We start from the raw sequence: 6877 nt of genomic DNA, 5'->3' as shown, positions 1-6877 counted from the left end.
GTTTTGGCCTAAGGGTCAATTTGATTGTGTGCTTCAAGATGAAACGGAAGAAGCATGATCAACAACCATGGGTTTGGAATGGGGTTTGGGTTTGTAAAAATGAAATTCATATATGTAGTTAGTGGTTGGGAGAATGTTTTTGGGTAATGGGTTTGTTGCTGGGAGAATGTTTTTCGGTGATGGGTTTTTGTTGCTGGCAGAATGTGTGTGATTTAAAGGTGATGGGTTAAACTCATTTACTTTGCTATTGGAACTTTATGGTGGGGTTTGTTGTCTATGGTTTATGATATATTACTTTATGGTGGGGTTTGTTGTCTATGGCTTATGATATATTTGGTTCTGTTTTGTCTGCAACTGGTTACTTTATTGATATATAATTTTGGTGGGTCAATTTGTGATGATAAGCTATGTGTATTGAATGGTGTAAAATAATGCACACTTTTACTTGGTAAATTGACTAAGTGGAATGGTTGTGGTCCAACTGAGTGGTCCATGTGTTCTGCTTTATAGCTCTTTGTGGGTATATTGTATTATATTTATTTTAATAATGGCTTATGTCCATTGAAAGAAGATGGTGATATTAGTAATGTGTTAATTAAATGTTATATTATAGTAATGCCTCCTGTATACATGTATGTGAATTATATTTTATTAATTTATTAATTAAATGTAATATTTTAGTAATGCATTTATATGTGTGCAGGGCTTTGAATATGGATCAACCATTTGATATGTCTATACATCATGGAGGGGTATTCATTACACATAGTGATACACATGTTGAATATGCTAGAGGGACTGAATCAAGGGTCTCAGATGTAGATCCTGACACTTTTGCTGTTTTTGATATGCCTAAGTATGCCAAAGACCTTGGTATTATGAATATAGCAAAAAAATTTTACCGAATTCCTCATATGGAACTTCATAATGGCCTGTTTCCATTGAAAAAAGATGATGATGTTAGGGCTTTACGTGATTGGTTAGAATTTGCACCCAAAAGGTTAGTACACATATATGTGGAGCATGTTGAACAAGCTGTTAATGAAAAAGTTGATGAGGATCAAGGTAATGAAGGTGATGATGAGCATGAGTTTCATGAAGAAGTTGATGAAGGAGTTGGAGTAGATGACAATTTTTTTGACGAGGACTATGCTGATTTGGTAGGTGACAGTGAATTTGATAGATATGAAAGACCATCTTCCCCCATTGACCCATCCACTTACATTGCTCCATCCATTCACATTGTCCAAACCACTGCCTATGACCAATCAAACGTAAACCCTTATAAGCAGAACACATCAAATTGGGTACCCACTTGCTTTAGTGATGAGGAGCATAATATAAAAAGTGGGGAAAGTGATTATGGGCACTCTGATGTTTTGTGCACACCTATCAACTCTGAGGATGATGAAGAGCACCCCAAGTACATTGAATTTAGAGCTGAGGTGGATATGCCTAACCCCGTTTTTGAGAAAGGGATGTTGTTTAGTGACCACAAGGAGTTTAAGAGGGCTGTGCAGTCTTATAGAATTAAGCACGGATATCCATTGTTAATTGTTAAGAATGAGTCTCGCAAGGTGAGTTACAAATGTGAGAATTGTGAGTGGTATATTTATGCTTCATGGGACCGTGAAGAAAACTCTTTACTTGTGAAAACCTATCGGGAAAAGCATACATGTTCTAGGGCTTTTCATAGTAGGATGGTTTCTGCAAGGTGGATTGCAGTTGCATGGCTAGAGGTGTTTAGAGGGAGACCCAACATCAAAAGTGCTGAGATAAAGGAAGGTATAAAAAATCAATTTCAAGTAGACATTTCCCTAGACAAAGCCTTTAGGGCTAGGCAGATTGCATTGGAAATGCTTAAAGGAAGGTTTGCCTATCAGTTTGAAAGAGCTAGAGATGATTGTGAAGAGTTGAGAGTTTCTAATCCGGGCACTACAGCCAAAATTAATCTACACACACCCACACTGCACTTCAAGAGAATGTATGTGTGCCTAGCTGCTTGTAGAACCGGATTTTTGGAGGAATGTAGGCCAATTATTAGTCTTGACGCTTGTCATTTAAAAGGGTTTTTGAAGGGGCAACTATTGGCAGCCGTTGGGATTGATGGGAATGACAGGATGTATCCAATAGCATTTGCTGTTTGTGAGGGTGAGACCAAGGCCAGTTGGTCATGGTTTCTGGAGTTGTTGTTAGCTAATATTGGTCCTGTGAGAGAACGTGGCTGGACCTTTACTTCTGACCAACAGAAGGTATGTGTTTCTTTTTTATGTAAGTTGAATGTTGTATTCATTCTATATATTTATATTTAAATTTAGTGTTCAAATTATTTAATATCTACGTAATAACCTTTTTTTTTTTTTTTTTTTTAATGTAGGGCTTACTTCCTGCTCTTGCAACAGTTGCTCCTGAAGCACATACAAGGTTCTGTGTTAGGCATTTATATGCCAACTTCAAGAAGGATCACAAGGGTAAACTATTGAAGGATTTAATGTGGGCAGCAGCAAGAGAGACCACCAAACCTGGGTTTGAGGCAAAGATGGAGATGATGAGAAATGTAGATATCAATGCTTATGGGCATTTGATGGGTATTGATTGTGCACATTGGAGTAGACATGCTTTTAGTACTTGGCCTAAGTGTGACATGTTGTTGAACAACCTTTGTGAGTCATTTAATTCCAAGATAATTGATGCTAGGGATAAGTCCATATTGACCATGTGTGAGATGATTAGGAGGTATCTTATGAAAAGGATCCCAAGAAATAGGGATACAATGTTGAAGAAGTCTGGCCCAATTTGTCCTAGGATTCAAGATAAATTAGAAGTTAACAAGGAAGCAACTAGGGATTGCACATCTACATGGTCTGATGGATCAAAGTTTGAAGTGCATTGTAAGGGAAAGCAGTTTGTAGTTGATCTGGATAAGCATACATGTGCTTGCTATAGATGGGATTTAACGGGCATCCCTTGTAAGCATGCGATTTCAGCAATTGCTTACAAGAAAGAAAAAGCAGAAAATTATGTGCATCACTACTACAAGGTTGAGACTTACCTTAGAACTTACTCACATCTTATCCAGCCTACCAATGGTGAGGAGTTTTGGCCAAAGGTAGCAAGTGATAAGATTCTGCCTCCAAAGATGCTAGTACAGCCTGGAAGACCAAAGGAGAACAAGCGGAAGAAAGCTGCTGATGAGGCACGAAGGATTTCACATAAGTTAAAGAAGTCATCTGCCGCACAAAAATGTACCAATTGTGGACAATTAGGTCACAACAAAAGAGGATGCAAAGTCCCCCCCAAATCTAATGATGCTAGTGAGGGCCAGACTAAGCAGAGACAAGGAGCAACATCTACTATAGGGAGACAAAATCATGTATTAATACATGCTTATTGCTAACTAAGTTTTGGTATATGCTACTTATTGTAGTTGCTAACTGCAAATTTTTTGAGCTTTTTGTAGATTAGGAGAATAGGAGGCAATCATGTGTTTATGGGCTTAAGAGTGGAAGAGGATTGTCGCCCATCAAGTGTTGCTGGAAGCCAATCAACTATAGTACTTTCCATACTATATTATATACATTGTGCTTATTATTTGCAAATTGCCAATATTTGGTCATTTAGTTTGTTATGCATGCATACTTACTATGTTTCTATTATTAAAGGTCTCAACCCAAACAAGTGCTGCTGGAAGCAATGGAGTTGGTAGATCTAGAAAAGGTGCTGGAGCTGGTGTTGGAAAAGGAAGAGCTGGAAGTGGAGTTGGAAAAGGTTGAGGAGCAACAACAATAGTAGTTTGTAGGACCGTTAATTGTTAGAACCTTTTTGTGGTCACTATTTTGTAAAGCTTTTCGTAAGCTTATATGATGGTGATACTGGACATAAGTATTCTATTTTGCGTTGGTCAATAATTTACAGAAACTTTATGAGAACAACTGTTAGCTGTTATGGAAGAATTATTAGTATTTTGGTCATATATTGTTAGTTGTTAGTTGTTATGGCAGGTAATTCCATTGACTGTCATCATTTGTTGTTGTAGCAGTTGTCTTGCACGTTTTACTCTATATCATGGCCATTTCATTCTACAGTACAGATTTAGTTGCTTTAAGGCTTTTATTGCAGATATAGGCATCATGCCAAACTATGTTAATCATGTTTCTGTCTTCTGCTTCTCTTTTCTCTATCTCATACTCACAATCCCAACAACAATTGTAACTCTTAGACTCAGAATAGAAAACTCCATTCAAATATATATATATATATATATATATATATATATATTACCCCTGTGTATGTTTAAAGAAATAGATGAATTCCTCTCAAAATTAGTAGACTTAGCATGACTCAATATGTGAAAGGAAAAACTTGCTTATAATTTCTTAAGTTAACAATAATAATACAATGAAATCAATAGGAGAAGGGAAAAACTTGTTTATAATTTCTTAGGTTAACAATAATAATACAATGAAATCAAAATTGCGCCTTTGATTCCAACTCCCAAGCTTCAATTCACTTCAATTCCAAGAATATTATGTATACCTAAACACCACCTAAATAATGATAGCATGTAATAAAAGATTCAGAAGTCAGCTTCATCTTCCCCTCTTCCTGCCTTTTCCTAATTGTCCAGATTTTATATCATGTTCTTGTTCTTGAAGGAAAGCTAATGCCTTCTCATACTTCTCTGCTCTATCTTTTTCCCATAGTGCTCTTTCTTTTTCCTTAACCTCAAGTAAGAAAAATGCGTCTTTCCGCAACTCACGAGCTGCCCCCTTAGCTTCATGTTTTACTTGTTTCTGCAACTTTCTCTTCTCAGCCTGTTCACGATCTGGATCATAATCTCTACCCTTAACAAAGCTGCAAGACGACATGACAAATTCTCAGTTCCAACCAGTTATTGCTATCCATTTGAAATTGCTGTCCATTTGAACAAAAATATTCTCATTGTTTTGCTTTCCCAACTAGCATCAGCATGAAAAAATAGCCCTTGATCAATACGAATGTCACAATCAATACAAAAACAATCAAATGATGTCTTGCAGCTACATATGCAATTAAAAAAGACTTCAAAGATTAACAAACATAATGTATTGATATAATAAGATAATGTAGGTACACGAGAAAAAAAACAAATAGCACAAGACCATCTTGTTAAGATTTACTGGTAAAATTATTTTGTTAAGACATTTCTATTAAAAACACAAGAAAGTAACAATTATAGCATCAAGCTAAAAGACGAGTCTTAGGCGTAACACATTTGATAGAAGCATCAGAAGCAAGACATCATATGTTTAGGTTTTTCTTCAATTCAACTTGAGCACTTTTCAATAGGCAATTATGAATTGGTACAAAGCGTCCACAAGGAGTCTGGTTCTGTATAAAACCCCCCTTCCCCTGTCTCCTCCAACTCTACCCCTGTTTGGATTCCCCAGCCAAAATGCTCGGGCGATTTAAGGAAGAAATTAAAAAAACATGAAAAAAACAAAATGCCATTTGTCTTAGCTTTTGAACATCTTACAATTGGAACTGGACCTCTACGGCTCTACCTTCACTAAAATTTAACACCACTAACTACATATATGAATTTCATTTTTACAAACCCAAACCCCATTCCAAACTCATGGTTGTTGATCATGCTTCTTCCGTTTCATCTTGAAGCACACAATCAAATTGGCCCTTAAGCCAAAACAATGTAAATGGAGATCCAAGGTGCACAGCCAATGTTCCACAAGATCTTAAATTTTGTTAACAAACCCATCACCCAAAAAATTTAACAAAAACCCGCCCCAAACATTCTGCCAGCAACAAAACCTTAAACAGAAAAAAAAAATTGAACAAAAACCTCAACAAACCCAGCCCTCCCTTAGCTCCCTAACCCTTATGAACAAAAACCACTAACTACATATATGAATTTCATTTTTACAAACCCAAACCCCATTCCAAACCCATGGTTGTTGATCATGCTTCTTCCGTTTCATCTTGAAGCACACAATCAAATTGGCCCTTAAGCCAAAACAATGTAAATGGAGATCCAAGGTGCACGGCCAATGTTCCACAAGATCTTAAATTTTGTTAGCAAACCCATCACCCAAAAAATTTAACAAAAACCCGCCCCAAACATTCTGCCAGCAACAAAACCTCAAACAGGAAAAAAAAATTTGAACAAAAACCTCAACAAATCCAAACAACAAAAGCCCTAGCAAACCCAATAAAAAAATCCAAAATCCCAATCCAGTTCCAGACAAAAAAAAAAATCCAAAAAGAGATAGAGAAATAGAGCCATAGAGAAGAGAAATACCCGTCACCGTCGCTGTTGCCACCTTGGAGCTGACCTGGAGCCTTCGATGAAATTACTCATGTCTGGGCTCACGATGCAAGAGCAGGTTGCAGAGACTATGCGGTGGTCTGAGTTCATAAGGGTTAGGGAGCTAAGGGAGGGCTGGGTTCGTGGGTTTAGTTTTAGGATTTTCAGTTCATAACAGAGTAACAGTGCCGTATGTTTGTTTTGTATTTGGGCAAAACGGCGTCGTTTAGCAATTGCCAGGTCACCACTTTATTTCCTTGTTGCTGTGCCGTTTTGAGCTTATTTGGCAAAAAAAAAAAACATGTCAGCAAGATGACATGGCAGTTAACACCAGAAACTAACCGAGGGGGGTGATTTGCTAACGGGACTAAACATTGGGGTGTAAAATCAAAGTTTCGAAACGTTAGGGTGTAAAATCCAATCACCCCCAAACGTTAGGGGTGTACTTTGCAATTTACCCTTTTTTTTTTCTTTCTGAGAAGATGATCATTTACATTTTAATTGCATTTACAACAACTAAAGATATTTAATCCGCATGAAACACCACAAGGCATAGGTAATAAATTTTATATAAAA

The sequence above is a fragment of the Quercus robur genome, chromosome 1 (genome assembly GCF_932294415.1).
Source record: "Quercus robur chromosome 1, dhQueRobu3.1, whole genome shotgun sequence".
In the NCBI taxonomy this organism is placed as follows: Eukaryota; Viridiplantae; Streptophyta; class Magnoliopsida; order Fagales; family Fagaceae; genus Quercus; species Quercus robur.
This window is presented reverse-complemented; position numbering follows the sequence as displayed.